The 10,131-nt window shown below is 41.2% G+C and overlaps 1 protein-coding gene across 1 annotated transcript in view; it reads right to left on the bottom strand.

Annotated features, from left to right (window-relative positions):
* The window catches only part of LOC101861246 (serine/threonine-protein phosphatase 6 regulatory ankyrin repeat subunit A), a gene marked incomplete in the record, with an annotated part of 29,436 nt that extends 23,611 nt beyond the window's left edge, over positions 1–5,825 (bottom strand). Inside the window, 1 exon segment of the mRNA XM_005089107.3 lies at positions 4,903–5,825.
* Positions 5,826–10,131: the final 4,306 nt, after the last annotated feature.

The following is a 10,131-nucleotide window of genomic DNA, read 5'->3' as shown; positions in this document are numbered from 1 at the left end:
CATCATCATCATCATCATCATCATCATCATCATCATCATCATCATCATCATCACCATTGCCTTTCTCACCCTGCATCAGGTTATAGATTACGAACAAACACTTTCAACCTTTCTCTATCCTGGGCAAGCTCCTTGATGTTATTCCATGTCTTCCTACTCTTCTGTATATCAATTTCGAACAAATGAGTACCGGTAGTTTGAAACATTACTTTTTACGAAGTGAAAACGAATATCTCTAAAATTTGTCTCGAAACCTCAATAACCACTGTCAATGTCTACGCCCTTGAATGTACTATAGGCCTGTTTCTATGTAATCACATAGCAGGCTGATATTGTTTCTTTTCCAAGACCCTGCCATACATGACATGCCTTTATCTTATCTCACTGCTGTCACGATACGGTAAGACCGTTAAGGTATGGGGCAATAGAAATTCCAAGAAGCTCAATGCCGAAGAGTAGAGAAGGGGTGAGCTCACATCTCACTGCCTCAGAATTACAAAGTTCTATTTGACATTTTTTTACCGTTTGGAGTTAGTAGGTCAGAAACCAAATCTTCAATCTGCTCTATTAAAATCGTAAGAATATTCGGAGTCGTTATCAAGATATTCAAAGAAATGTAGGCCTACTTGAAAAGCTTAACATGATGTGAAACTCACAATTTTTAACGACAAATTTCCAATACTAGGTGCTGAGCAGATAGAGCATTGTAGTTTTGAGATAAGGGAGCATTGAACATACACGGTATTTTGATAAGATAAGATAAGATAAGATAAGATAAGATACATCTTTGTGTAGTATGATTTCTGAAAAAATATATACTTATACAAGTTCTTTATTTTAAGTCACCTGGTAAAGGCAGTAGGTTCAACATAAGATTAAATCTATGCATTCATGAAGAGAAGGAGGTTGCAAAGGTTTTAGGTGTTTTTTTCTGTGAATGTGACAACTCTTAAAATTCTTATCAACACCATTTGTAAAAATGGTCGGTGTAAAAGAAATCAAAAGGTATTGCGAGGACAGGGAGTCTTATATTATCTTAGAAAGGTATATTCAGGACCAAAGAATGTCTGTGTATATTGGGGGGCGGGGGGAGGGGGTATATTCCGAGGTTGGGTATGCTCAAGGAAATCACATCATCTGTCTTGAGTCTTGCAGAGATTTCGTTGTCACACATGACAGATAAAAATCAGCCCGAACTTATGTTCTCATCAAACTATGCGAGGTCAGCCCAGTGTTGTTAAAGTCAGGATATGGGGACGATCGGAATGAGAAGACACCTGACAGATCATTAAAGAAGGTAACAAGGTGGACCAAAAGTTTTGCTTCCAGAGAATAGAACAACAGTGGATGTATTTTCATGGATGAGCGAACAAACAATAAACCGTCATGGTTTACAGTAACTTCGGGCCAGGTCGCACACCGACAATTGATCTAAATCATTGATCAATATTGATCAAACGTATCACTCAAGGTGAAGTTGAGACAAAGGGGATTTTAAAAAGAAAAAAACCAAACAGCAGTAACCCGCCAGAATATGAAGACATTACTCCAAATGGGATCAGCATGATTGTTTGAACGTTTATACGCCCCGTAATCCCTATGTCTCCTCTCTACCCTCTCTTTCCCTCCTCTCTCCCCCCTCTCCCCCTCCCTCTCTCTCTCTCGCCTTCTCCCCCTTCCCTTCTCCCCCTCCCTTTTTTTTAGCCCGTTAAATGTGAGGAGAAATCGATTGTGGGTTATTTAACGTGTTATTTTTGCAGGTTTTTCTAAACTTACAAAATAACTAATGTTTACATACTTAATCGATTCTCCTTTTAGAATGTGACATGTAGTGTCCTTTACACTGCAGACAATAGCGCTCCGCTTTCTTAAAGTTTGAGCTGGTGTTACATAGAACTTGCCTCAAGTAGACAGGCTTTCCGGGTCTTCTCTTCTCTGACATTCGACATCCAATGCATGTTCTTATATTACAAATGTGGGGAAAATCGAAGGATGAAGCATTGCTTTGATTTTTTTTTAAAAATCATTATTTATAGGTAAGTTACTTTTAACACATCACAAAGGTTAAGATCAGCAAACCTATGACATAAATATGCCCTAATTTTCGTGTAGTGTGAGTGTTAGTCAATCTTTTCTTCATAATACATAGTTCAGACAATTTCCTTCTCTGCGTTTGTACAATATTCACTTTAAAAAAAAATCCCAATGCAAATATTATTATGTTCCCTCAGTATCTATTATGTTCTCTCAGTATCGTTTTTTCATGCTGTTCTGTTCTGTGAGAATTTATGACTATGTGAATTCATCAATGTGTGCGAGGGTGTTTGGGTAAGCTTTGTAGGATTGTCTTTACTCAAGGATGTACTGGAGAGAGAGAGAGAGAGAGAGAGAGAGAGAGAGAGAGAGAGAGAGAGAGAGAGAGAGAGAGAGAGAGAGAAAGGGAGAGAGAGAAAGACGGTAGAGAGAGAGAAAGAGAGAAAGAGAGAGAGAGAGACAGAGACAGAGACAGAGACAGACTGAGACTAGTGTGTGTGTGTGTGTGTGTGTGTGTGTGTGTGTGTGTGTGTGTGTGTGTGTGTGTGTGTGTGTGTGTGTGTGTGTGTGTGTGAGAGAGAGAGAGAGAGAGAGAGGATTACAAAAGGAGCTGTGCGCGGCATATGTTCTTTGTATTATCGTACAGCGCATTGAGCACTAACTTCTTTGTGGAAATGTGCTGTATAAATGCAATGTTTTTATTATTTATTATCATGTCCAGTCTGCTCTGGATTACGTGAAACAGTCCATGGCTTATCCCACTACAATCGTTATGCAACTTACTAAACTCTTGTCTATCATGAAGCAAATGTTTCTTTAAAAAACAAGTAAATGCTCTGGGCTTTCTCATCTCTTTGAGCTTTGATAACCAAAGGCGGAATCCTTCTGGGAAATATTATTTTGTTTCTGATTCCAACGTTTTGGTTATAACCCTGATAACTGCTCCTTAGGAGACATGCTCATTTTCTGCTGTCTCTTCATGAGCCAGTCATTTACTTCCTATCTCTTTTTCTTTCTTTTCTGTTATGAAACTTTTGCATTGGTTTCACTGTCCCATCAACACTATTATGTGAATAAAAAAGACCATTGAAAGCTCCTCAAAACGACCAGAGTTCAAGAATGTCCAGTAGGGGATTCAAACCAGGGCCAATTGCCCCACAGTCCAGCATGATATCAGCTGAGCTAGCAAAGCACCCCCACCCCCCCCCCCCCCGACTGTCTGTATTATTACCATTTCTACTGTTGTACAACCACGTACAGAATTCTTCGCTACGTTCCATATGACAATCTGAAAACCCCGCAGATATGTCGCTTCCGGCAAACAATTTAACAAAATTAGTTTTGGGTTTTCCCCGGTAATGCTGAAAACGTAAATGTGACTCAAACAGGTATGCCTTTAGAAGGAAGCTGTCGAGTTTTGGGCTTCCATTTTATTAGCCATAATCACGGGATGAAGGGCTGAAAAGATGTTATACCTTTTCCTGCATGCGAGAGAGAACAATGCTTGTTCAATGGAAATCGTTAGTTACCTTGGCGGCTGCTTAGGTCGAATTGAGTCAATGTACCCTCGTCCATGATGTTGTCACAAGGAGCAGGATCGTAGTGATAGAACAAATCCGACCTGTTTTTGATATCGTTAGACTTATGCACGTCTCGATGGGCAAACTTGAGTAGGCCGATAGATCACTTGGTACTATGCTAGACTACATAAGAAGGATCCTGGCTCTCATCCCAAAAGGGACATTCTTGAACTTGGGTTATTTTTGACGTTCTCAAGGTTCTCTATCCAGTTGGCTAGGTCTTATTGGAGAACGAAGTTAAATTCGGAGTTCTCTCCTCTTCAATGACTTTACATTTATTTTATATTTCTTTAAAAAGGGGGCAGTTAATCCAAACCACGCCATGCCATGCCGGCGGATATACGTTCTGGCCGGCAGGTAGGCACATAGGCAGGCAGGCAGGCGGGTAGGCAGGCAGGCAGGCAGGCAGGCAGGAAGACAGGCAGGCAGGAAGGCAGGTAAGCACATGCGCTGACAGACAGACAGACAGACAGACAGACAGACAGACAGACAGACAGACAGACAGACAGACAGACAGACAGACAGACAGACAGACAGACAGACAGACAGCAAAAAGGAACCATATTAGTTCGGTTTTTATGTATCCGAACCAGCCTATTTGAGTGTTTTAAACAACTTGTGCATCCTGATCACATAATTTACTTTGGTTTGAGCGTCGGGCCTGATATAGCTCACAAGGAGGTTTCAAAAGCAGAACAGGTGTCTCTTTGATTACAGTTTAAAAGAAGAATAGCATAGATAAACAACGAGCCGGCACTCCAAAGAGCAGATTGGCCACTGGAGCAGTGTAACCTCTTGCTGGTGTACACTGGGCTTACTTATTATCTCCCACTTCCCGTCCAATAAAATCCATTTAGGCCGGGGAGGAAAGTGGTTGGAGCGTTCTCTGAGAAGGACAATAAACGTTGCATTTAAATTGTTGTATTACCGTAGTCTATAGAGTCGCTACACGAATTACAAAGTTAACCGACTATTTTTTGTCGTGTATCTACATGTATTTATCAAATAAGTTGAAACTGCTCTTGCGGCAACCTGTCCAAGACAATCACTTGTACAAACAACCATTCCCTACTTCCCATCTTGCGTTTGTTATTACAATGACTCTGTCCCAAAGAGGACAATCTGTCTAAGATGGCCACTTTTCTCCTCGACAATGGACTGCTGTTGTGAACTGAATTCTTTATTATCAACAATATTCGAGGATACGATTTTGAATTCCAGCCCAATGGTATTCACATATTCTGCCTTGGGTGGCTCCATATGAAACAGATATCGAAGAGATACATACCTTTGGTAAGTTCAAGATTCCTGGGTTTTGTAGTATATCAAAAGAATGTGAGACCACCTAAATTCAACCAACACAGAATCCAAAAGTATCCAACTCAGCAAGGGTTTGTCTCACTATTGTATTGTACGGTCCGGCACTGTAAGGCTTGTCCTCTTTAGATCTCCATAGCCACAAGAGGGCACAGTCGCTGGCTGGAGCAATCCTGCAGGAGTGCAATCTCACTAATCCGGCACTATCCGTCTGCACAGATCAAATAATCCTGTCTTTGGACCGGTGTTCTCACTGTAGGCTTACGTACGTCCAGGCGAGCACTGTGTTGCTTAGACTGCACTACACACAGCTACCAGGAGTGGGGCGACTCGATCGCTCAAAGCTAATGGCTATCAGAATTCAGTCAACCAGCAAATACACAACAAAGCCGAGTATCCGAAGAGCCTCTCCGCTCTGATTTGATCCCACCACACAAAGATTTGCATGTAGAATTACAACTGAACGTATCGGAATTTTTTTTTCAGTCAGCCTGAAATCGATCGAGTTGAGAAGCAAACCGGGCGATCTTTTTATGTCCGCCTTTGTTCACCTGGTCAGGGTTTCGTTCTGGGGTCGTTGTGGTGTAGCGGTGTGTGCACGCCGCCTCTGTGGCAGTATTGACACCCCCAACTCCCGTGATCGCCCGGCTCGCCTTACAATCTAGAGGGTATATTGTGTGCCTTATTGTGCGTCCAGTCGTGGCGGGTGCCAGGCCGGGTTACCGGGCCCAATGTTTGGGCTCCATTTTAATACACCAGCCAGGCTGTAAGAGGTCGCCACTTATGGATATAGCAATAATCTACACACATAACTTACCCTGAAGAAAAAAATCTATAATGGAGAAAATGGCAGATCCAATAAAAAAAATTATCACTTTGACGGTGAACTTGCGCTCAGTACCGCGATTATTTTGCTCTTCGTTTGGAGAAGAAAAGCACTGCAAATCGATATATTGAATCACGACGCGGTGGAATCGGGCCCTTGTCAATTTTTGGGCGTGTGGAGTTATTGATATCATCTTAAAACTTCTTCCTTTTGACTTGCTTTCAAAAGAAAAACGCCCGTTTATCTAGAATACAAGTCGAGATATTTGCAATTGAAGGAGTTGGGGGTCGCCTGATTTCAGAGGTAAAATTTGTGACAAAATGGCTGCCAAATAGAGTTTGGTTATTTCCATAGCTTAAGAGTCTGTGGAAACTGAAAATTTATATTTGTTGTGCCTTAAATCAACGTTTTTAAAGTAAAAATCCATACAGATACCTGTTCTTTAAAGGACATAAGAAATGTTAAGTCAAAAAAAAAAATTCGATAAAAGTGCCAAACCTGCGGGAAAATACAATTTTTATTCACTTTCATTATTCATTTGACGAGCGACTGATTTCAGCACGCTGCCTCATATATTATCAATCGGGTCGATTCTAAGCTGTTGCGATTAGAGAAACAATTCACCGTATAACCGTACACTTTCTACCTCCGCCTTATGAACTTTGCCGTAACGTTTCTGTAATCTTACATGAGAGGCTCTCTGACAATCATTCTGAAGCCCAAACGGTTCCAGGGTGGGTTGTGAACAAGCCTAAGGGATTAGACTGTTGTTCCTGCCAACAATAAATGTCCCAGATGTGTCAGCCAAGCTGTATTTGCTTGTTGATTATATAACTTTATTGTTCTGTTTTTGCTTTGGCCAGTTACATTTTGGTTCAATAACACCTTTTTTTTCTTCTTATTTTTTGGGGTCTTTTACGGCGCTAGCAACTGCACAAGGTCATATGAGCGCGTGGGACACACCCAATATTTTCAGTTGGTAGGAAATTTTGAATTTTGCCCCGGTGGCGGCCGAAGCCTACTCTTATCGATTTTAGACCACCAAGGGATCTTTAACGTACGCAACTTGCACACGGGCCCGCCAACATTTTGGCCCTTGTCCGAGAAGGCTAGGTGTACATCTTTCCTACCAGAAGATCATGGGTGTGGCTAAAAGACAGCAGTAAGAAGGGGCCAAGGAGTAGCAGTAGAAAGGCTGCAGAAAGATTCAGGAGCCCAGAGGAGGGGGCAAAGGAGGTGACGAGGTGGTGGCAGAAAGAGGAGACCAAAGCAGACGACAGAACATTGCTAGAGGACAGGAAAGGAGGTTAAAAGAGTCAATTTTAGAGAAGAAAATTTTTCGGTCGCTACCCGGATTCGAACCCGACACCTTTGAATGAGAGGTGAACACCTTAACCTTTAGGCCATCAGAGCACCCAATAACACTTTGACAAAGGTCTCATATTGGTCAGTAATACAAAATATTGACAAATGATAAAACATCTACCTATCTTATTTTGACCCCACCTACCATTCTTTCCCCCAGCACCCCTCCCCTTGTTTTACTAAAATATGGAAGTGTATATTCCGGAGTAAACATCAGTCCACGGTATTTCCAATTACTATTTCATGCAATGCGCTTCAGTGTTTGCCGTTTTGTGTGATATTTAGACGTTTAGGGTTATTGTGCCTTGAAGGGTATCGGAGGGGAAAGTCAAGCTGAAATAGAATGTGCCACAGGAACATATACAATGGCGCAATTAATCCATCTGAAATTAATTGAACAGAAATACACCAACCATTTTCAAGAACGACCGGCAGAGTATAGAATGCTGTATACCGTACCTAAAAATATACCCCTATTCAACAATCTCTGTTAGACGGCCGTACATTCTGAGACTCACACTCACAAAGTTATCTTGCCACAGCAGCTCAGCAGGGTCTTGAAAAAACATCTACCTCCAAGATCCCGACCGGTCACAAACCAAATAAACAAACAAACAAACGAATAAATAAACAAACAAACAAACAAACAAACATACCGTCCCAAAAATAAACAAACAAACAAACGAATAAATAAACAAACAAACAAACAAACAAACATACCGTCCCAAAAACAAACAAACAAACGAGACAATGTTCCTGTGACACTTGAACAGGTATAAAGTCTCTGAAAATCTTGGTCTCACTGGAAAAACAGAAGGAAAAAGAAGCAGAGGTAGACAAAGAATGATATTCTTTGAGAACTTATAAAGATTGGTGACGTGACAGGAAGGGGCAGAATAGTAAATTCAAAGTTTTTAGAGAGCATTCGTCCAGAAAAACGAGTGCTAGAACATGATTGTTGAAGTCTTATGACAGAAGTTACGAACTCTCGCAGCGTATTCTCATCTCTCGTTGTAGTGACCACTGTCAAATCCCCTTAGTGTTTTTTCTTCTCGCTGACTAGATAATGTAACTAAACCAACTCGTTAAGCGAAGCAACCAATCAAAGGTAAGGTATCTGGACGTCATGCGATTGAAATCTGGATAATCGATGAGAACCACAATGGGGTCGCTTCTCGTTTTGTAAAACACTTCATACGTTCTCTTTATGCCTTGAAATTAACAAAATAACACTTCAGTAGTGTACCATGTTGGGACAAACTTATTAAGAAAACTTACTTTCTAGTTATCCACATTTAATTAAAACGACCCCCGTTTCACTCTCCAGCCAATAAGGTCCCTTGGGTTGAAATTTCAGGACTTACCAAGAGATATGATAACAACAAACAAGGGGTCAAGATCGTACTGCATGTCCGCACGTCTGCAGACAAACTATCACACCAGTTACAGACTCAAGTGTTCTTTCCGAAAAAGAGGATCATTTTAGGGGGCGATATTTCAGGAGCCAGTTTGTGAAAGTCAGAGACTTTGTATAACAACAGCGATACATAAAAAACCAGCGTTATGTTGGTTTGAATAACTCTATTTATTTAGCAACTAGACACACTCGTGGAGATGTTAAACTTTGTGAACTGTGGGACCTAAACAACCCCCCAAAAAAACAACAACAACAACAACAAAAAAACAAACAAAGGCCTATTAATTATAAGAATTAGTAATTGTTATGCTTTAATTAAACTGCATTTGTTTGGATGTGAACATTTAGAAAGCGCACAAGAATCAAAATATTTATGTCGCTACTGTCATTATTATTTTCATCAAAGTGGTTGTTGGTGTTGATTTTTAATCGTAGTCATCATTGTTATTATTTTCTCTATAACCTGTTATCATCGCACGGCGACAGTTTATAATCTCGATGCCCAAAAGTGTATACCCCCAGCCTAGACAAGGTCAACGGTCAAGGAGGTCTCTAACATAAGACAAATGTGCAGCTGGGAGAATACTCTCAACGTAAAACGACAGAGAACAGCATTGATGTGGTCGACAGTTTTTGCCCAGATTTATTGCTCATTTGCTTATTCATCCGACTCCTGTATACACCCCGGAAAGTGACATAGCAGCGCCCATTCGACCATCACCACGATACACACAGCTTTCAGCGTCCCATCGCGGGGTTTGTCTTTCTATGGAGAATCAATTAAGATATGAACCAGCGCGGAGCCCCCCATCTCCTGTCAGGGGAAGAACGATCAATTTCCGGACTCCCAGAACCAAGACGCGGCAACTGTGTTTTCTCTCTAAAACGACGATTCCATGCGATGTGTTTTGCTTGTTCGCAGAAATGTATTTTGCATTACCCCTCATCAATTTCCAAAATGCCATGTGTAAACAAATAAATCACGTGACAGTTTTCTCGCACGCCTGCAGAAAACGAAGGAATGTAGCAAGGAGTGAGGAGGAGGGCCTGGCCTGGCCTAGCCTGCCTTGTTCCAGATAATTGTGTATACGGGGAGCGAGGGATTTGAAAACGTATTTCGTTGCCTCGGCAAATATTTTAATGAGTTTGAAAATAACACTGTTTTATTTGTCCGCTTTATCACGGGAAATACCCGAATCATGGTGGTGGTGTGTGTCAAGCTTTAGACTTTAGCATCTGTGAAAACTAGGGCTGTTACGTTCGTATGTGTGTGTTTATAAGTATTTGTTTACACTTTCGCGTCAGGGAAGCGGTGATGTTGGGGTGAGAAGGGCAAATGTATGACATGTATTATAAGTTCCAACAAGCTGCGACCGAGAAAATGTGTGGATTCTATTAGCCAAAAAAACAACAGCTGAAGCTAAACTCAGACAAGGGTGAAGCACAATTTCCAGTTATGGGATGTCCGTGAAAGTGTATAAAACATTGAAAAATAACAAACTATCTAATATGTTAAAGAAAATATTGAGTATTAGGATGGATAGATAGGCAGATAGCGTGTGTGTGTGTATGTGTGTGTGTGTGTGTGTGTG

Source organism: Aplysia californica, unplaced genomic scaffold, assembly GCF_000002075.1.
Source record: "Aplysia californica isolate F4 #8 unplaced genomic scaffold, AplCal3.0 scaffold00003, whole genome shotgun sequence".
Classification (NCBI taxonomy): domain Eukaryota; kingdom Metazoa; phylum Mollusca; class Gastropoda; order Aplysiida; family Aplysiidae; genus Aplysia; species Aplysia californica.
This window is presented reverse-complemented; position numbering and strand designations above follow the sequence as displayed.